The sequence below is a fragment of the Heptranchias perlo genome, unplaced genomic scaffold (assembly GCF_035084215.1).
Source record: "Heptranchias perlo isolate sHepPer1 unplaced genomic scaffold, sHepPer1.hap1 HAP1_SCAFFOLD_844, whole genome shotgun sequence".
NCBI lineage: Eukaryota > Metazoa > Chordata > Chondrichthyes > Hexanchiformes > Hexanchidae > Heptranchias > Heptranchias perlo.
This window is the reverse complement of record NW_027139881.1, coordinates 33,725-56,632: the sequence shown is the minus strand read 5'-3', so window position 1 is coordinate 56,632 and position 22,908 is coordinate 33,725. Positions and strand designations below refer to the sequence as shown.

At 51.5% G+C, this 22,908-nt stretch overlaps 1 pseudogene; it reads right to left on the bottom strand.

Moving 5' to 3' along the window:
* Positions 1–8,995: 8,995 nt before the first annotated feature.
* LOC137319427 (zinc finger protein 84-like) lies at positions 8,996–10,445 on the bottom strand (annotated as a pseudogene).
* Between the last annotated feature and the right edge of the window lie 12,463 nt (positions 10,446–22,908).

Sequence of the window (22,908 nt, the reverse complement as noted above, 5' to 3'; positions counted from 1 at the left end):
CCTTCAGGGGGGGAGAAACAGTGAGTGGGACTGAACCCCATCATCACACAGCACCTTCAGGGGGGAGAGAAACAGTGACTGGGACTGAACCCCATCATCACACAGCACCTTCAGGGGGAGAAACAGTGAGTGGGACTGAACCCCATCATCACACAGCACCTTCAGGGGGGAGAAACAGTGACTGGGACTGAACCCCATCATCACACAGCACCTTCAGGGGGAGAGAAACAGTGAGTGGGACAGAACCCCATCATCACACAGCACCTTCAGGGGGGAGAAACAGTGACTGGGACTGAACCCCATCATCACACAGCACCTTCAGGGGGAGAGAAACAGTGACTGGGACTGAACCCCATCATCACACAGCACCTTCAGGGGGGAGAAACAGTGACTGGGACTGAACCCCATCATCACACAGCACCTTCAGGGGGGAGAAACAGTGACTGGGACTGAACCCCATCATCACACAGCACCTTCAGGGGGAGAAACAGTGACTGGGACTGAACCCCATCATCACACAGCACCTCCAGGGGGAGAAACAGTGAGTGGGACTGAACCCCATCATCACACAGCACCTTCAGGGGGAGAAACAGTGACTGGGACTGAACCCCATCATCACACAGCACCTTCAGGGGAGAGAAACAGTGACTGGGACTGAACCCCATCATCACACAGCACCTTCAGGGGGGAGAGAAACAGTGAGTGGGACTGAACCCCATCATCACACAGCACCTTCAGGGGGGAGAGAAACAGTGAGTGGGACTGAACCCCATCATCACACAGCACCTTCAGGGGGAGAAACAGTGACTGGGACTGAACCCCATCATCACACAGCACCTTCAGGGGAGAAACAGTGACTGGGACTGAACCCCATCATCACACAGCACCTTCAGGGGGAGAGAAACAGTGACTGGGACTGAACCCCATCATCACACAGCACCTTCAGGGGTGAAACAGTGAGTGGGACTGAACCCCATCATCACACAGCACCTTCAGGGGGAGAAACAGTGACTGGGACTGAACCCCATCATCACACAGCACCTTCAGGGGTGAAACAGTGAGTGGGACTGAACCCCATCATCACACAGCACCTTCAGGGGGAGAAACAGTGACTGGGACTGAACCCCATCATCACACAGCACCTTCAGGGGGAGAAACAGTGACTGGGACCGATCCCCATCATCACACAGCACCTTCAGGGGGAGAAACAGTGACTGGGACTGAACCCCATCATCACACAGCACCTTCAGGGGGAGAAACAGTGACTGGGACTGAACCCCATCATCACACAGCACCTTCAGGGGGAGAAACAGTGACTGGGACTGAACCCCATCATCACACAGCACCTTCAGGGGGAGAGAAACAGTGACTGGGACTGAACCCCATCATCACACAGCACCTTCAGGGGGGAGAGAAACAGTGACTGGGACTGAACCCCATCATCACACAGCACCTTCAGGGGGAGAAACAGTGACTGGGACTGAACCCCATCATCACACAGCACCTTCAGGGGGAGAGAAACAGTGACTGGGACTGAACCCCATCATCACACAGCACCTTCAGGGGAGAGAAACAGTGACTGGGACTGAACCCCATCATCACACAGCACCTTCAGGGGGAGAGAAACAGTGAGTGGGACTGAACCCCATCATCACACAGCACCTTCAGGGGGAGAAACAGTGACTGGGACTGAACCCCATCATCACACAGCACCTTCAGGGGGGAGAAACAGTGACTGGGACTGAACCCCATCATCACACAGCACCTTCAGGGGGGAGAAACAGTGAGTGGGACTGAACCCCATCATCACACAGCACCTTCAGGGGGAGAAACAGTGACTGGGACTGAACCCCATTATCACACAGCACCTTCACGGGGGAGAGAAACAGTGACTGGGACTGAACCCCATCATCACACAGCACCTTCAGGGGGAGAAACAGTGACTGGGACTGAACCCCATCATCACACAGCACCTTCAGGGGGAGAGAAACAGTGACTGGGACTGAACCCCATCATCACACAGCACCTTCAGGGGGGAGAAACAGTGACTGGGACTGAACCCCATCATCACACAGCACCTTCAGGGGGGAGAGAAACAGTGAGTGGGACTGAACCCCATCATCACACAGCACCTTCAGGGGGAGAAACAGTGACTGGGACTGAACCCCATCATCACACAGCACCTTCAGGGGGGGAAACAGTGACTGGGACTGAACCCCATCATCACACAGCACCTTCAGGGGGGAGAAACAGTGACTGGGACTGAACCCCATCATCACACAGCACCTTCAGGGGGGAGAGAAACAGTGAGTGGGACTGAACCCCATCATCACACAGCACCTTCAGGGGGAGAAACAGTGACTGGGACTGAACCCCATCATCACACAGCACCTTCAGGGGGAGAAACAGTGACTGGGACTGAACCCCATCATCACACAGCACCTTCAGGGGGAGAAACAGTGACTGGGACTGAACCCCATCATCACACAGCACCTTCAGGGGGAGAGAAACAGTGACTGGGACTGAACCCCATCATCAAACAGCACCTTCAGGGGGGGAGAAACAGTGACTGGGACTGAACCCCATCATCACACAGCACCTTCAGGGGGAGAAACAGTGACTGGGACTGAACCCCATCATCACACAGCACCTTCAGGGGGAGAAACAGTGAGTGGGACTGAACCCCATCATCACACAGCACCTTCAGCGGGGAGAAACAGTGACTGGGACTGAACCCCATCATCACACAGCACCTTCAGGGGGAGAGAAACAGTGACTGGGACTGAACCCCATCATCACACAGCACCTTCAGGGGGAGAAACAGTGAATGGGACTGAACCCCATCATCACACAGCACCTTCAGGGGAGAAACAGTGACTGGGACTGAACCCCATCATCACACAGCACCTTCAGGGGGAGAGAAACAGTGACAGGGACTGAACCCCATCATCACACAGCACCTTCAGGGGGAGAAACAGTGACTGGGACTGAACCCCATCATCACACAGCACCTTCAGGGGGAGAGAAACAGTGACTGGGACTGAACCCCATCATCACACAGCACCTTCAGGGGAGAAACAGTGACTGGGACTGAACCCCATCATCACACAGCACCTTCAGTGGGGAGAAACAGTGACTGGGACTGAACCCCATCATCACACAGCACCTTCAGGGGGAGAAACAGTGACTGGGACTGAACCCCATCATCACACAGCACCTTCAGGGGGGAGAAACAGTGACTGGGACTGAACCCCATCATCACACAGCACCTTCAGGGGGAGAAACAGTGAGTGGGACTGAACCCCATCATCACACAGCACCTTCAGGGGGGAGAGAAACAGTGACTGGGACTGAACCCCATCATCACACAGCACCTTCAGGGGGGGAGAGAAACAGTGAGTGGGACTGAACCCCATCATCACACAGCACCTTCAGGGAGAGAAACAGTGAGTGGGACTGAACCCCATCATCACACAGCACCTTCAGGGGAGAAACAGTGAGTGGGACTGAACCCCATCATCACACAGCACCTTCAGGGGGGAGAAACAGTGACTGGGACTGAACCCCATCATCACACAGCACCTTCAGGGGAGAGAAACAGTGACTGGGACTGAACCCCATCATCACACAGCACCTTCAGGGGGAGAGAAACAGTGACTGGGACTGAACCCCATCATCACACAGCACCTTCAGGGGGGAGAGAAACAGTGACTGGGACTGAACCCCATCATCACACAGCACCTTCAGGGGAGAGAAACAGTGACTGGGACTGAACCCCATCATCACACAGCACCTTCAGGGGGAGAGAAACAGTGAGTGGGACTGAACCCCATCATCACACAGCACCTTCAGGGGGAGAAACAGTGACTGGGACTGAACCCCATCATCACACAGCACCTTCAGGGGGAGAGAAACAGTGAGTGGGACTGAACCCCATCATCACACAGCACCTTCAGGGGGAGAAACAGTGACTGGGACTGAACCCCATCATCACACAGCACCTTCAGGGGGGAGAGAAACAGTGAGTGGGACTGAACCCCATCATCACACAGCACCTTCAGGGGGGAGAAACAGTGAGTGGGACTGAACCCCATCATCACACAGCACCTTCAGGGGGGAGAAACAGTGAGTGGGACTGAACCCCATCATCACACAGCACCTTCAGGGGGAGAAACAGTGACTGGGACTGAACCCCATCATCACACAGCACCTTCAGGGGGAGAAACAGTGACTGGGACTGAACCCCATCATCACACAGCACCTTCAGGGGGGAGAAACAGTGAGTGGGACTGAACCCCATTATCACACAGCACCTTCAGGGGGGGAGAAACAGTGAGTGGGACTGAACCCCATCATCACACAGCACCTTCAGGGGGAGAAACAGTGAGTGGGACTGAACCCCATCATCACACAGCAACTTCAGGGGGGAGAGAAACAGTGAGTGGGACTGAACCCCATCATCACACAGCACCTTCAGGGGGGAGAAACAGTGAGTGGGACTGAACCCCATCATCACACAGCACCTTCAGGGGGAGAAACAGTGACTGGGACTGAACCCCATCATCACACAGCACCTTCAGGGGGGAGAAACAGTGAGTGGGACTGAACCCCATTATCACACAGCACCTTCAGGGGGAGAAACAGTGACTGGGACTGAACCCCATCATCACACAGCACCTTCAGGGGGGAGAGAAACAGTGACTGGGACTGAACCCCATCATCACACAGCACCTTCAGGGGGGAGAGAAACAGTGACTGGGACTGAACCCCATCATCACACAGCACCTTCAGGGGGAGAAACAGTGACTGGGACTGAACCCCATCATCACAAAGCACCTTCAGGGGGGAGAGAAACAGTGACTGGGACTGAACCCCATCATCACACAGCACCTTCAGGGGGAGAAACAGTGACTGGGACTGAACCCCATCATCACACAGCACCTTCAGGGGGAGAAACAGTGAGTGGGACTGAACCCCATCATCACACAGCACCTTCAGGGGGAGAAACAGTGACTGGGACTGAACCCCATCATCACACAGCACCTTCAGGGGGAGAAACAGTGACTGGGACTGAACCCCATCATCACACAGCACCTTCAGGGGGGAGAGAAACAGTGACTGGGACTGAACCCCATCATCACACAGCACCTTCAGGGGGAGAAACAGTGACTGGGACTGAACCCCATCATCACACAGCACCTTCAGGGGAGAAACAGTGACTGGGACTGAACCCCATCATCACACAGCACCTTCAGGGGAGAAACAGTGACTGGGACTGAACCCCATCATCACACAGCACCTTCAGGGGGGAGAAACAGTGACTGGGACTGAACCCCATCATCACACAGCACCTTCAGGGGGGAGAAACAGTGACTGGGACTGAAGCCCATCATCACACAGCACCTTCAGGGGGAGAAACAGTGACTGGGACTGAACCCCATCATCACACAGCACCTTCAGGGGGAGAAACAGTGAGTGGGACTGAACCCCATCATCACACAGCACCTTCAGGGGGAGAAACAGTGACTGGGACTGAACCCCATCATCACACAGCACCTTCAGGGGGAGAAACAGTGAGTGGGACTGAACCCCATCATCACACAGCACCTTCAGGGAGAGAAACAGTGAGTGGGACTGAACCCCATCATCACACAGCACCTTCAGGGAGAGAAACAGTGACTGGGACTGAACCCCATCATCACACAGCACCTTCAGGGGGGAGAGAAACAGTGACTGGGACTGAACCCCATCATCACACAGCACCTTCAGGGGGAGAGAAACGGTGACTGGGACTGAACCCCATCATCACACAGCACCTTCAGGGGGGAGAAACAGTGACTGGGACTGAACCCCATCATCACACAGCACCTTCAGGGGGGAGAAACAGTGACTGGGACTGAACCCCATCATCACACAGCACCTTCAGGGGGGGAGAAACAGTGACTGGGACTGAACCCCATCATCACACAGCACCTTCAGGGGGGGAGAAACAGTGACTGGGACTGAACCCCATCATCACACAGCACCTTCAGGGGGGAGAGAAACAGTGACTGGGACTGAACCCCATCATCACACAGCACCTTCAGGGGGGAGAAACAGTGACTGGGACTGAACCCCATCATCACAAAGCACCTACTTCAGAAACCCCCCCTGAGATAGACAATGTGAACCGGATTATCCTCATCCACTGACCCAGCAACTTCTTCACAAAAACTCATGCAAGTTTGTAAGACGCGACCTTCTTTTCTGGAAGCCGTGTTGAGTGTCTCGAACGGCCTCTTCTCTTTCCCCGTGATCATAAACAGAATCTCTTCGGATCTCTTCAAGCATCTTCCCTGTGGTCGAGGTCACACTGACGGGCCTATCGTTCACTGGCTCTGATTTGTCTCCTTTTTTGAGAATGGGATCTACGTGAGTTACCTTCCAATCTCAGGGAACAATCCCTGACTCTCTTGGGCTGTTGAAGATCCAGGCAAGGGGCTCACAGAGCACCCGTCCCATCTCTTTGAACACCCTTGGGTGGATATCATCTGGACCTGGAGCACAATCTATTCGGAGATTTCCTGTTTTATCCAAGATGACATCCCTTTCTATTTTAATATTTCTGATGTTATTGTCGACACCACATCCCACAGCTGGAATCTGAGCATCATCCACAGGAGTGGAGACTGATGGGAAATAATAATTTAACAGCTCTGTCATAGCCTGGGAATCTGTTTGAATCAGTCCTGAACTGTCTTTCAGTGGCTCTAAACCATCTTTCACCGTCTTCTGCCTCCTGACGTAGCTGGAAAAGCTTTTACTATTATTACCACAATTGTCCACCATTTTCTTTTCCAAACATCTCTCAGTTTCTCTCACGGCTGCTTTTGTCTCCCTCAATTCTGGGTGATATTTGTCCCTGTTCTCCTCGAGACTTGAAGCCCAGGGGATTAAAGGGACAGTGGCAGTGTTGCTGAGAAATTGGCCAAGAGACAGAAAGCAGAGAGTAATGGTGATTGTTGTTTTTCAGACTGGAGGGAAATACACAGTGGTGTTCCCCAGGGGTCAGTATTGGGACCACTGCTCTTTTTGATATATATTAATGACCTGGACTTGGGTATAGAGGGTATAATTTCAAAGTTTACAGATGACACAAAACTCAAGAATGTAGTAAACAATGAGGAGGACAGTAACAGACTTCAGGAAGACATAGCACGGTGAAATGGGCAGATACATGGTCGATGAAATTTAACTCAGAGAAGTGTGAAGTGATGCATTTTGGTAGGAAGAATGAGGAGAGGCAATATAAACTAAATGGTTACAGGAACAGAGAGAGCTGGGGGTGTATGTGCTCAAATCTTTTACGGTGACAGGATAAGTGTAGAACGCTGTTAAAAAAGCATACAGGAGCCTTGCCTTTATGAACAGAGGCACAAAGTACAAAGCAAGGAAGTTCTGCTAAACCTTTATAAAACAATGGTTCGGCCTCAGCTGGAGTATTGTGTTCAACTCTCGGCACCACACTTTAGGAAGGATGTCAAGGCCTTCGAGAGGGTGCAGAGATTTACTGGAATGGTACAAGGGATGAGGGACTTCAGTTATGTGGAGAGACTGGAGAAGCTGGGATTGTTCTCCTTAGAACAGAGGAAGTTAAGGGGAGATTTGATAGAAATGTTAAAAATCATGAAGGGTTCTGATAAAGTAAATAATGAGAAACTGTTTCCAGTGGCAGAAGGGTCGGTAACCAGAGGACACAGATTTAAGGTGATCGGCAAAAGAGCCAGAGGGGAGATGAGGAAACATTTTTTATGCAGCGAGTTGTTCTGATCTGGAATGCACTGCCTGAAAGGGCGGTGGAAGCAGATTCAATAGTTACTTTCAAAAGGGAATTGGATAAATACTTGAAGGGGAAAAATTTGCAGGGCGATGGGGAAAGGACAGGGGGAGTGCGACTAATTGGATAGCTCTTTCAAAGAGCCAGCACAGGCAAGATGGGCTGAATGGCCTCCTTCTGTGCTGTGTCATTCTATGATTCAAACTGAATTCATCTTGATCTGACCTGGGTTCGATATCAGACAGTTCGGGGAGTCAGGAATCATTCACCCCCAGACCTACACTGACAGGTAAAACTCCAGACCGTTCCTCAGTGAGAATTCCTCTGGTTCCTCGGCATAACGAAACTCAGCTTCCTTACAGTCCACTCCTGGAGGCCCCACTCCCCGAGCCTACAACCTTCAGCAGGGTGGAGTTCTGCAGTGGGAGTGATCCCAGAGTAACTGTCAGGATCGACCCCCCGGGGATGGTCCAGGTCATGTATTTTTAGTTATCCTGGTGTCTAACCCGCTCACATCAATAAAACAGGGAATTCTGGAAACACACTGCAAGTCCTTCTTTATCTGGAGATCAAATGACTGGTGGATAATTGTACCAGCCGTTCACAGGCACCTGTGAACTCCTCCCTCTGCTATTTTAATGCAGACTTTAACCCATTTATTTTAAACAGGTTTATTTTAAATGAGTTAACACCTGCCTTAAAATAATAGACTCAGGACAGTCACACAAACAGATTCAATCTTTGTAGAATAATTCCCAGTCAGTTTTAGACTGGAAACTTAAACCTGCCGTTTCCCTTTCAGTCAGGAACAGATCCCAGTTTTACACCAATCTCTGATTTACAGCATGTTTCCAGCATTCCCCGTTGTTCTTCCTGACTCTAAACACAGTTGTAAAGGAGCCTTCTGTTCCGTGCCTGGAGCTCTGAACCATGGAGGAGAGCGGCTGGGACACATTACTTACACGCCTCAAGATTAACCCACACGGCGACTCTGCGGTCAGTGAAGAGAGAGGAGAAAGCCCAAAGTGCCGTTTGCCCCTCTCAGTGTGGCCCTGAAGGACTGTGTCCGGGCTGAAGTTCTGTTCCCACCGGACGATCCTCCCCCCAGATTGTCCTTTCTGAGCTCCAGTCAGGTGATGCTAAACACTCAGATGGGAAAGACCAAAATCTACAACAATGTGTTTGAAACAAAGCTGGTTTATTTAACATGTATCCAGAATATTAAACTCCAGCCCAGTTATAGGGGTTATTAACATCAGAAACAAACCCCAACTGTCAGAATGAACATGGTTCAGTCCTGGATGTGATTAACAGCAGCAATAACAGCAGAATCCAACCCCTGCAGTCACTTGTGAATTCGCTGGTGTCTCAGCAGGTTGGATGACTGAGTGAATCCCTTCCCACACTCTGAGCAGGTGAACGGTCTCTCCCCGGTGTGAGTCCGTTGGTGTGTCAGAAGATCCTTTTTGCTTTTAAATCTCTTCTCACAGGCAGAACATTGAAAAGGTCTGATATCAGTGTGAACAAGTTGGTGTTCATTGAGGTGAGATGACTGAGTGAATCCCTTCCGACACACGGAGCAGGTGAACGGCCTCTCCCCAGTGTGAACTCGCTGGTGTGTCAGAAGGTCGGATGAATCAGTGAAACCCTTTCCACACTCAGTGCAGGTGAACGGTCTCTCCCCAGTGTGAACTCGCTGGTGTCTCAGGAGATGGGATGACCGAGTGAATCTCTTCCCACACACGGAGCAGGTGAACGGCCTCTCCCCGGTGTGAGTGCGTTGATGTGTCTGTAGATCCTTTTTACTTTTAAAGCTCTTCCCACAGTCAGAACACTGAAAAGGTCTCTTATCCGTGTGAACAGTCTGATGTGTCAGGAGGTGGGATGAACAAGTGAATCCCTTCCCACAGACAGAGCAGGTGAACGGCCTCTCCCCAGTGTGAGTACGCTGGTGTGTAAGTAGATCCTTTTTACTTTTAAAGCACTTCTCACAGTCAGAACATTTAAAAGGTCTGTTATCAGAGTGAACGAGTTGATGTGTCAGAAGGTGAGATGACTGAGTGAATCCCTTCCCACAAACGGAGCAGGTGAACGGCCTCTCCCCGGTATGAGTGCGTTGGTGTGTCAGTAGATGGGAATTGCTTTTATAACTCTTCAAACAGTCAGTACATTTAAAAGGTCTCGTATCAGTGTGAACCCGCTGGTGTGTCAGCAGGTTTGACAACGCATTAAAACCCTTCCCACATTCAATGCAGGTGAACGGCCTCTCTCCGGTGTGAACTCGCTGGTGTGTATGGAGGCTGGAGGACTGAGTGAATCCCTTCCCACACACGGAGCAGGTGAACGGCCTCTCCCCGTTGTGAGTGCGTCGATGAGTTTCCAGTTCCGATGGGTAACTGAATCCCTTCCCACAGTCCCCGCATTTCCACGGTTTCTCCGTGGTCCGGGTGTCCTTGTGTCTCTCCAGGTTGGACGATCAGTTGAAGCCTCGTCCACACACAGAACACGTGGACGGTTTCTCCCCGCTGTGAACGGTGTGATGTTTTTTCAGGCTGTGTAACTGGTGAAAGCTCTTTCCACACTCAGTGCACTGGAACACTCTCACTCGGGTCTGAGAGTCTCGGTGATTTCCCACTCACACTGATGTTTGAAATCTTTTCCCACAGACACAAGACAGAACCATTTCTCCCTCCACATTCAAAGGCGGCTGATCTTCAGGACCTGATGAATGGACTGACTGTGTGTGATCTTGAGGTGAGCTTTGCTCTGAGTTCCCCTGTAAAAGGAGTTTATAAAAAGCCTCCCTGTGAATCCAGGAGTGAAATTCAGCCCATTCTTTGCTCCTGCTCCCTGGCCCAGGAGGGCCGCGCATGCGCCCTGCCGCCCACTGACCCCCCGCTCCTCCCTCGCTCAAGATGGCGGCCCGTGAACCTGGGCCTAGTCCCCGGGAGAAAGACCCGCCGCTCCCGCCCCGCCCCGCCGGCCGTTAGTCGTGGTTTGAGACCTACCCCGGGTGTTTATGAAGCCTCCCCGCCGGTTCGATCCCTCCTCTCCGCCCCGCCGCCGCCGCCTCCTCCCCGCTCCGGAATCTTCCCTCCGCCTTCCGTCTCCATCCCCCGACCGCCGGCACTGCGCACGCGCGGGACCCGCCCCCCGAGCCCCGCCCCCGCGCCTGCGCACCAGGTCCCCCGCAGGGCCGATAGGGCCGATTCTACCGCGCGGGGTGTTCTGGGTAAAACCGCCGCCATTGTCTCCAATGGTGATACTGGGCAATAAAAATGAGACGGGAAGGTGACTGGCATGGCCGAAGCATGGAAAGGCTGACGCGGACAGAGGTACCTCTGGAGTACGGAATAGGAGGAGGATGAGGAGATCAATTAAACTTGAACCCTAATATTCCAGGCCCCAGGGCAGGTACAGCACGGGTTAGATACAGAGTAAAGCTCCCTCTACACTGTCCCATCAAACACTCCCAGGGCAGGGACAGCACGGGTTAGATACAGAGTAAAGCTCCCTCTACACTGTCCCATCAAACACTCCCAGGGCAGGTACAGCACGGGTTAGATACAGAGTAAAGCTCCCTCTACACTGTCCCATCAAACACTCCCAGGGCAGGTACAGCACGGGTTAGATACAGAGTAAAGCTCCCTCCACACTGTCCCATCAAACACTCCCAGGGCAGGTACAGCACGGGTTAGATACAGAGTAAAGCTCACTCTGCACTGTCCCATCAAACACTCCCAGGGCAGGTACAGCACGGGTTAGATACAGGGTAAAGATCCCTCTACACTGTCCCATCAAACACTCCCAGGGCAGGTACAGCACGGGTTAGATACAGAGTAAAGCTCCCTCGACACTGTCCCATCAAACACTCCCGGGGCTGGTACAGCACGGGTTAGATACAGAGTAAAGCTCCCTCTACACTGTCCCATCAAACACTCCCAGGGCAGGTACAGCACGGGTTAGATGCAGAGTAAAGCTCCCTCTGCACTGTCCCATCAAACACTCCCAGGGCAGGTACAGCACGGGTTAGATACAGAGTAAAGCTCCCTCTACACTGTCCCATCAAACACTCCCAGGGCAGGTACAGCATGGGTTAGATACAGAGTAAAGCTCCCTCTACACTGTCCCATCAAACACTCCCAGGGCAGGTGCAGCACGGGTTAGATGCAGAGTAAAGCTCCCTCTACACTGTCCCATCAAACACTCCCAGGGCAGGTACAGCATGGGTTAGATACAGAGTAAAGCTCCCTCTACACTGTCCCATCAAACACTCCCAGGGCAGGTACAGCACGGGTTAGATACAGAGTAAAGCTCCCTCTGCACTGTCCCATCAAACACTCCCAGGGCAGGTGCAGCACGGGTTATATACAGAGTAAAGCTCCCTCAACACTGTCCCATCAAACACTCCCGGGGCAGGTACAGCATGGGTTAGATACAGAGTAAAGCTCCCTCTGCACTGTCCCATCAAACACTCCCAGGGCAGGTACAGCACGGGTTAGATACAGAGTAAAGCTCCCTCTACACTGTCCCATCAAACACTCCCGGGGCAGGTACAGCATGGGTTAGATACAGAGTAAAGCTCCCTCTACACTGTCCCATCAAACACTCCCGGGGCAGGTACAGGGTTAGATACAGAGTAAAGCTCCCTCGACACTGTCCCATCAAACACTCCCAGGGCAGGTACAGCACGGGTTAGAGACAGAGTAAAGCTCCCTCTACACTGTCCCATCAAACACTCCCGGGGCAGGTACAGCACGTGTTAGATACAGAGTAAAGCTCCCTCGACACTGTCCCATCAAACACTCCCAGGGCAGGTACAGCACGGGTTAGATACAGAGTGAAGCTCCCTCTACACTGTCCCATCAAACACTCCCGGGGCAGGTACAGCATGGGTTAGATACAGAGTAAAGCTCCCTCTACACTGTCCCATCAAACACTCCCAGGGCAGGTACAGCATGGGTTAGATACAGAGTAAAGCTCCCTCTACACTGTCCCATCAAACACTCCCAGGGCAGGTACAGCACGGGTTAGATACAGAGTAAAGCTCCCTCTGCACTGTCCCATCAAACACTCCCGGGGCTGGTACAGCACGGGTTAGATACAGAGTAAAGCTCCCTCTACACTGTCCCATCAAACACTCCCAGGGCAGGTACAGCACGGGTTAGATACAGAGTAAAGCTCCCTCGACACTGTCCCATCAAACACTCCCAGGGCAGGTACAGCACGGGTTAGATACAGAGTAAAGCTCCCTCTACACTGTCCCATCAAACACTCCCGGGGCTGGTACAGCACGGGTTAGATACAGAGTAAAGCTCCCTCTACACTGTCCCATCAAACACTCCCAGGGCAGGTACAGCACGGGTTAGATAAAGAGTAAAGCTCCCTCTGCACTGTCCCATCAAACACTCCCAGGGCAGGTACAGCATGGGTTAGATACAGAGTAAAGCTCCCTCTACACTGTCCCATCAAACACTCCCAGGGCAGGTACAGCATGGGTTAGATACAGAGTAAAGCTCCCTCTACACTGTCCCATCAAACACTCCCAGGGCAGGTACAGCACGGGTTAGATACAGAGTAAAGCTCCCTCCACACTGTCCCATCAAACACTCCCGGGGCAGGTACAGCACGGGTTAGATACAGAGTAAAGCTCCCTCTACACTGTCCCATCAAACACTCCCAGGGCAGGTACAGCACGGGTTAGATACAGAGTAAAGCTCCCTCTGCACTGTCCCATCAAACACTCCCGGGGCAGGTACAGCACGGGTTAGATACAGAGTGAAGCTCCCTCTACACTGTCCCATCAACCCTCCGATCAAACCAAGCATCACATTAAGATCTGACAAGAGTCTGGATATATGTAAAATTAATGAGCTTTCATTCAAACACACAGTGTGTTGAGTCAGGGAATCCTCGAAGAATCGTAGAAAATTTACGGCGCTGGAAGCCATTCAGTTCCATATCCCCACCACCCTCTGGGTGAAAAGAATTCTCCTCAGCTCCCCTCTAACCCGTGCACCAATCACTTTAAATCTATGCCCCCTGGCCTGGGAGTGTTTGATGGGACAGTGCAGAGGGAGCTTTACTCTGTATCTAACCCTGTACCTGACCCTGGGAGTGTTTGATGGGACAGTGCAGAGGGAGCTTTACTCTGTATCTAACCCATGCTGTACCTGCCCTGGGAGTGTTTGATGGGACAGTGCAGAGGGAGCTTTACTCTGTATCTAACCCTGTACCTGCCCTGGGAGTGTTTGATGGGACAGTGCAGAGGGAGCTTTACTCTGTATCTAACCCTGTACCTGCCCTGGGAGTGTTTGATGGGACAGTGTAGAGGGAGCTTTACTCTGTATCTTACCCGTGCTGTACCTGCCCTGGGAGTGTTTGATGGGACAGTGCAGAGGGAGCTTTACTCTGTATCTAACCCATGCTGTACCTGCCCTGGGAGTGTTTGATGGGACAGTGCAGAGGGAGCTTTACTCTGTATCTAACCCTGTACCTGCCCTGGGAGTGTTTGATGGGACAGTGCAGAGGGAGCTTTACTCTGTATCTAACCCTGTACCTGCCCTGGGAGTGTTTGATGGGACAGTGTAGAGGGAGCTTTACTCTGTATCTAACCCGTGCTGTACCTGCCCTGGGAGTGTTTGATGGGACAGTGCAGAGGGAGCTTTACTCTGTATCTAACCCATGCTGTACCTGCCCTGGGAGTGTTTGATGGGACAGTGCAGAGGGAGCTTTACTCTGTATCTAACCCTGTACCTGCCCTGGGAGTGTTTGATGGGACAGTGCAGAGGGAGCTTTACTCTGTATCTAACCCTGTACCTGCCCTGGGAGTGTTTGATGGGACAGTGTAGAGGGAGCTTTACTCTGTATCTTACCCGTGCTGTACCTGCCCTGGGAGTGTTTGATGGGACAGTGCAGAGGGAGCTTTACTCTGTATCTAACCCATGCTGTACCTGCCCTGGGAGTGTTTGATGGGACAGTGCAGAGGGAGCTTTACTCTGTATCTAACCCTGTACCTGCCCTGGGAGTGTTTGATGGGACAGTGTAGAGGGAGCTTTACTCTGTATCTAACCCTGTATCTGCCCTGGGAGTGTTTGATGGGACAGTGTGGAGGGAGCTTTACTCTGTATCTAACCCGTGCTGTACCTGCCCTGGGAGTGTTTGATGGGACAGTGCAGAGGGAGCTTCCCTCTCTGCTAAGGGAAATAGGTCCTCCCTATCCACTCTATCTCGGCCCCTCATAATTTTATACACCTCAATTAAATCTCCCCTCAGGCTCCTCTATTCCAAAGAAAACAACCCCAGCCTATCCAATCTTTCCTCAGAGCTAAAATTCTCCAGTCCTGGCAACATCCTCGTAAATCTCCTCTGCAACCTCTCCAGTGCAATTACATCTTTCCTGTAATGTGGTGACCAGAACTGCACACAGTACTCAAGCTGCGGCCAAACTAATGTTTTATACAGTTCTTGCATAACCTCTTATATTCTATGCCTCAGCTAATAAAGAAGAGTATTCCATAAGCATTCTTAACCACCTTATCTACCTGTCCTGCTACCTTCAGGGATCTGTGGACATGTACTCCAAGGTCCCTCACTTCCTCCACACCTCTCAGTATCCTCCCATTTATTGTGTACTCCCTTGCCTTGTTTGCCCTCCCAAATGCATTACCTCACACTTCTCTGGATTAAATTCCATTTGTCACTTTTCTGCCCATCTGACCAGTCCATTGATATCTTCCTGCAGTCCACAGCTTTCCTCCTCACTATCAACCACACGGCCAATTTTTGTATCATCTGCAAACTTCTTGATCAAGGCCTCGATGTCTCCAAGGGGAGACGAATTGATGTCCTGTTACTGACTGACCCATTTTTGGGTCTCTTTTCCTGTCTTCCTCGACATTATTTCAGTTTTCGTACCTTCAGTTACTCTCATGAACAATTCCCAGCTCCCCATACTGTCGAGGGAGAACTCAGGCTTCACAAACACCAAGTGCTGCCAAAGCCCACTGATAAAACATTGAATTTTTAAGGAAAGCAAGGATAGAGAACGGGGAACCAGTGAGTGTGGAACTGAACCCAGTCAGAGTCAGTACCTTCAGGGGAGGAGAGAGAGGGGAACCAGTGAGTGCAGAACTGAACCCAGTCAGAGTCAGCACCTTCAGGGAGGAGAGAGAGAGGGGAACCAGTGAGTGTAGAACTGAACCCAGTCAGAGTCAGTACCTTCAGGGGAGGAGAGAGGGGAACCAGTGAGTGTAGAACTGAACCTAGTCAGAGTCAGCACCTTCAGGGGAGGAGAGAGAGGGGAACCAGTGAGTGCAGAACTGAACCCAGTCAGAGTCAGCACCTTCAGGGGAGGAGAGAGGGGAACCAGTGAGTGTAGAACTGAACCTAGTCAGAGTCAGCACCTTCAGGGGAGGAGAGAGAGGGGAACCAGTGAGTGTAGAACTGAACCCAGTCAGAGTCAGCACCTTCAGGGGAGGAGTGATAGGGGAACCAGTGAGTGTAGAACTGAACCCAGTCAGAGTCAGTACCTTCAGGGGAGGGAAAGGGAGGGGAAACAGTGAGTGTAGAACTGAACCCAGTCAGAGTCAGCACCTTCAGGGGAGGAGAGAGAGGGGAACCAGTGAGTGTGGAACTGAACCCAGTTCGAGTCAGCACCTTCAGGGGAGGAGAGAGAGGGGAACCAGTGAGTGTAGAACTGAACCCAGTCAGAGTCAGCACCTTCAGGGGAGGAGAGAGAGGGGAACCAGTGAGTGTGGAACTGAGCCCAGTCAGAGTCAGCACCTTCAGGGGAGGGAGAGAGGGGAACCAGTGAGTGTAGAACTGAACCCAGTCAGAGTCAGTACCTTCAGGGGAGGGAAAGGGAGGGGAACCAGTGAGTGTGGAACTGAACCCAGTCAGAGTCAGCACCTTCAGGGGAGGTGAGAGAGGGGAACCAGTGAGTGTGGAACTGAGCCCAGTCAGAGTCAGCACCTTCAGGGGAGGGAAAGGGAGGGGAACCAGTGAGTGTGGAACTGAACCCAGTCAGAGTCAGCACCTTCAGGGGAGGGAAAGGGAGGGGAACCAGTGAGTGTGGAACTGAACCCAGTTCGAGTCAGCACCTTCAGGGGAGGAGAGAGAGGGGAACCAGTGAGTGTAGAACTGAACCCAGTCAGAGTCAGCACCTTCAGGGGAGGAGAGAGAGGGGAACCAGTGAGTGTGGAACTGAACCCAGTTCGAGTCAGCACCTTCAGGGGAGGAGAGAGAGGGGAACCAGAGAGTGTAGAACTGAACCCAGTCAGCGTCAGCACCTTCAGGGGAGGAGAGGGAGGGGAACCAGTGAGTGTAGAACTGAACCCAGTCAGAGTCAGCACCTTCAGGGGAGGAGAGAGAGGGGAACCAGTGAGTGTGGAACTGAACCCAGTCAGAGTCAGCACCTTCAGGGGAGGAGAGAGGGGAACCAGTGAGTGTGGAACTGAACCCAGTTCGAGTCAGCACCTTCAGGGGAGGAGAGAGAGGGGAACCAGAGAGTGTGGAACTGAACCCAGTCAGAGTCAGTACCTTCAGGGGAGGAGAGAGGGGAACCAGTGAGTGTAGAACTGAACCCAGTCAGAGTCAGCACCTTCAGGGGAGGAGAGAGGGGAACCAGTGAGTGTGGAACTGAACCCAGTTCGAGTCAGCACCTTCAGGGGAGGAGTGATAGGGGAACCAGAGAGTGTAGAACTGAACCCAGTCAGAGTCAGTACCTTCAGGGGAGGGAAAGGGAGGGGAACCAGTGAGTGTAGAACTGAACCCAGTCAGAGTCAGCACCTTCAGGGGAGGAGAGAGAGGGGAACCAGTGAGTGTGGAACTGAACCCAGTTCGAGTCAGCACCTTCAGGGGAGGAGAGAGAGGGGAACCAGAGAGTGTAGAACTGAACCCAGTCAGCGTCAGCACCTTCAGGGGAGGAGAGGGAGGGGAACCAGTGAGTGTAGAACTGAACCCAGTCAGAGTCAGCACCTTCAGGGGAGGAGTGAGAGGGGAACCAGTGAGTGTAGAACTGAACCCAGTCAGAGTCAACACATTCAGGGGAGGAGAGAGAGGGGAACCAGTGAGTGTCGAACTGAACCCAGTCAGAGTCAGCACCTTCAGGGGAGGAGAGAGAGGGAACCAGTGAGTGTAGAACTGAGCCCAGTCAGAGTCAGCACCTTCAGGGGAGGAGAGAGAGGGAACCAGTGAGTGTAGAACTGAACCCAGTCAGAGTCAGCACCTTCAGTTGGAGGAGAGAGAGGGGAACCAGTGAGTGTGGAACTGAACCCAGTCAGAGTCAGCACCTTCAGGGGAGGAGAGAGAGGGAACCAGTGAGTGTGGAACTGAACCCAGTTAGAGTCAACACCTTCAGGGGAGGAGAGGAAGGGGAACCAGTGAGTGCAGAACTGAACCCAGTCAGAGTCAGCACCTTCAGGGGAGGAGAGAGAGGGGAACCAGTGAGGGTGGAACTAAACCCAGTCAGAGTCAGCACCTTCAGGGGAGGAGAGAGAGAGGGGAACCAGTGAGTGTAGAACTGAACCCAGTCAGAGTCAGCACCTTCAGGGGAGGGAGAGAGAGGGGAACCAGTGAGTGTAGAACTGAACCCAGTCAGAGTCAGCACCTTCAGGGGAGGGAGAGAGAGGGGAACCAGTGAGTGTTGAACTGAACCCAGTCAGAGTCAGTACCTTCAGGGGAGGAGAGAGAGGGGAACCAGTGAGTGTAGAACTGAACCCATTCAGAGTCAGTACCTTCAGGGGAGGAGAGAGAGGGGAACCAGTGAGTGCAGAACTGAACCCAGTCAGTGTCAGTACCTTCAGGGGAGGAGAGAGAGGGGAACCAGTGAGTGCAGAACTGAACCCAGTCAGAGTCAGTACCTTCAGGGAGGAGAGAGAGGGGAACCAGTGAGTGTCGAACTGAACCCAGTCAGAGTCAGCACCTTCAGGGGAGGAGAGAGAGGGGAACCAGTGAGTGTGGAACTAAACCCAGTCAGAGTCAGCACCTTCAGGGGAGGAGAGAGAGAGGGGAACCAGTGAGTGTAGAACTGAACCCAGTCAGAGTCAGCACCTTCAGGGGAGGGAGAGAGAGGGGAACCAGTGAGTGTTGAACTGAACCCAGTCAGAGTCAGTACCTTCAGGGGAGGAGAGAGAGGGGAACCAGTGAGTGTAGAACTGAACCCATTCAGAGTCAGTACCTTCAGGGAGGAGAGAGAGGGGAACCAGTGAGTGCAGAACTGAACCCAGTCAGAGTCAGTACCTTCAGGGAGGAGAGAGAGGGGAACCAGTGAGTGTAGAACTGAACCCAGTCAGAGTCAGTACCTTCAGGGAAGAGAGAGGTACAGCATTGTGGGAACTTTACTCTTGAATCTAACCCGTGCTGTACCTGCCCTGGCAGTGTTTGAGGGGCAGTGGAACCATAGAAAAGATACAGCAGAGAAGGGGGCCATTCGGTCCATCGTGTCTGTGCCGGCTCGAAGAACAACCAGGTGCCCATTCTAATCCCACCTTCCAGCACCCGGTCCGCAGCCCTGTAGCTTACAGCACTTCAGGTGCAGGTCCAGGTACCTTTTAAAGAGTTGAGGGTCCCTGCCTCTACCACCAATTTAGGCAGCGAATTCCATACACCCACCACCCTCTGGGTAAAAAAGTTTTTCCTCATGTCCCCTCTAATCCTTCCGCCAATCAGCTTAAATCTATGTCCTCTAGTTCTTGAACTCTCTACTTGGGGAAACAGGTACTTCCTGTCTACTCTATCTGGGCCCCTCATAATTTTGTACACCTCAATCAAGTCTCCCCTCAGCCTCCTCTGCTCCAAGGAAAACAACCCCAGCCTATCCAATCCCTCCTCGTAGCTGCAATTTTCAAGCCCTGGCAACATTCTTGTAAATCTTCTCTGCACTCTCTCCCGAGCAATTACGTCCTTCCTGTAATAAGAACATAAGAAATTGGAGCAGGAGTAGGCCAATCGGCCCCTCGAGCCTGCTCCGCCATTCAATAAGATCATGGCTGATCTGATCCCAACCACAAATCTCAAGAACACAAGAAGTCGGAGCAGGACCCGGCCACATAGCCCCTGGGCCCTCTCCGCCACCCACAGGGCATTGACCGATCCGAACTCAGCTTCATGTCCAATTTCCTGCCCGCTCCCCATAACCCCTAATTCCCTTTACTTCTAGGAAACTGTCTATTTCTGTTTTAAATTTATCTAATGATGTAGCTTCCACAGCTTCCTGGGGCAGCAAATTCCACAGACCCACCACCCTCTGAGTGAAGAAGTTTCTCCTCATCTCAGTTTTGAAAGAGCAGCCCCTTATTCTAAGATTATGCCCCCTAGTTCTAGTTTCATCCATCTTTGGGAACATCCTTACTGCATCCACCCGATCAAGACCCTTCACAATCTTATATGTTTCAATAAGATCGCCTCTCATTCTTCTGAACTCCAATGAGTAGAGTTCCAATCTACTCAACCTCTCCTCATATGTCCGCCCCCTCATCCCCGGGATTAACCGAGCAGCTGGAGTATTGTGAGCAGGACTGCACACAATACTCCAGCTGTGGCCTTACCAATGTTTTATACAGTTCCATCTTTACATCCCTGCTTTTGTATTCTATACCTCGGCTAATAACGGAGAGCATTCCGTATGCCTTCTTCACAACCTTATGTACCTGTACTGGAACCTTCAGGGACATGTGCACATGCACTCCAAGGTCTCTCACTTCCTCTTCCCCTCTCAATATATTCCCATTTACTGCGTATTCCCTTTTACTGTTTGCCCTCCCTAAGTGCATTACCTCACACTTCTCCGGGTTGAACTCCATTTGCCACTTTTCCTCCCACTCCACCAACCCATTGATATCTTCTTGGAGTCTACAGCTATCCTCTTCACTATCAACTACACGGACAATTTTTGTGTTGTCTGCAAATTTGCCAATCATGCCCCCTACTTTCAAGTCCAAATCATTAATATATACCACAAACTGCAACGGACCCAACACTGAGCCCTGTGACACACCACTGGAAACAGATTTCCAATCGCAAAGACATCCATCGACTTTTACCCTTTCTTTCCTGTTACTGAGCCAATTTTGGATCCAATTCGCCACATTTCCCTGTATCCCATGGGCTTTTACCTTTCTGACCAGTCTGCCATGTGGGACCTTGTCAAATGCCTTACTAAAATCCATGCAGACAACATCCACTGCACTACCCTCATCAATCCTCCTTGTCACTTCCTCAAAGAATTCCATCAGATTTGTAAGGCATGACGTTCCCTGAACAAATCCATGCTGACTATCCCTGATTAAACCATGCCTTTCCAAGTGACAGTTTATCCTATCTCTCAGTATTGATTCTAATAGTTTGCCCACCACCGAGGTAAGACTGACCGGCCTATGATTCTTCGGCCTTTCCCTCATACCCTTTTTAAACAATGGTACTACGTTTGCAGTCTTCCAGTCTTCCGGTACCTCCCCTGTATCTAGTGAGGATTGGAAAATGATCCTCAGAGCATCCGCTATTTCCTTCCTGGCTTCCTTCAATAGCCGAGGAAACAATCCATCCGGCCCTGGTGACTTATCAACTTTCAAGGATTCCAGTCCCTCTAGTACTTCCTCTCTCGTTATGTTTACCTTATCCAATATTTCACACCTCTCCTCTTTAACTACTACGTCCGGATCATCCCTTTACATCGAAACAGAAGCATAGAAAATAGGAGCAAGAGTCGGCCATTCGGCCCTTCAGGCCTGTTCCGCCATTCAAAATGATCATGGCTGATCGTCTAACTCAGTACCCTGTTCCCGCTTTTTCCCCATATCCCTTGATCCCTTGAGCATTAAGAAATATATCTATCTCCTTCTTGAATACATCTAATGACTTGGCCTCCACAGCCTTCTGTGGTAGAGAATTCCACAGGGTCACCACCCTCTGAGTGAAGAAATTTCTCCTCATCTCGGTTCTAAATGGCATACCCCATATCCTGAGACTGTGACCCCTGGTTCTGGACTCCCCAGCCATCGGGAACATCCTCCCTGCATCTAGTCTGTTCAGTCCTGTTAGAATTTTATGTTTCGATGAGATCACCTCTCATTCTTCTAAACTCTAATGAATATAGGCCTAGTCGACCCAATCTCTCCTCATACGTCAGTCCTGCCATCCCAGGAATCAGTCTGGTAAACCTTCATTGCACTCTCTCCATGGGAAGGACATCTTTCCTCAGATAAGGAGACCAAAACTGCGCACAATACTCCAGATGTGGTCTCACCAAGGCCCTGTATAACTGCAGTAAGACATCCTTGTTCCTGTACTCAAATCCTCTTGCAAAGAAGGCCAACATGCCATTCGCTTTCCTAACTGCTTGCTGCACCTGAATGCTCGCTTTCAGCGACTGGTGTACAAGGACACCCAGGTCTCGTTGCACCTCCCCTTTTCCCAATCTACCACCATTCAGATAATAATCTGTCTTTCTGTTTTTACAACCAAAGTGGATAACCTCACATTTATCCCACGTTATACTGCACCTGCCATGTTCTTGCCCACTCACCCAACTTGTCTAAATCACATTGGAGCCTCTTTGCATCCTCCTCACAGCTCACATTCCACCCCAGCTTTGTGTCGTCTGCAAACTTGGAAATGTTACATTTGGTTCCCTCATCCAAATCATTGATATATATTGTGAATAGCTGGGGCCCAAGCACTGATCCCTGCGGTACCCCACTAGTCACTGCCTGCCACCCGGAAAAAGACCCGTTTATTCCTACTCTCTGTTTCCTGTCTGTCAACCAATTCTCAATCCATGCCAGTATATTCCCCCCAATCCCATGTGCTTTAATTTTGCACACTAACCTCTTGTGTGGGATCTTATCAAAAGCCATCTGAAAATCCAAGTACACCACATCCACTGGTTCTCACCTATCTATTCTACGAGTTACATCCTCAAAAAACTCCAGTAGATTTGTAAAGCATGATTTCCCTTTCATAAACCCATGCTGACTTTGTCCAATCCTGTTAATGCCCTCCAAGTGTTCTGTTATCACATCTTTTATAACAGACTTTCCTTTGTGAATACGGAGACAAAATATTCATTTAAAACCCTACCCACATCCTGTGCT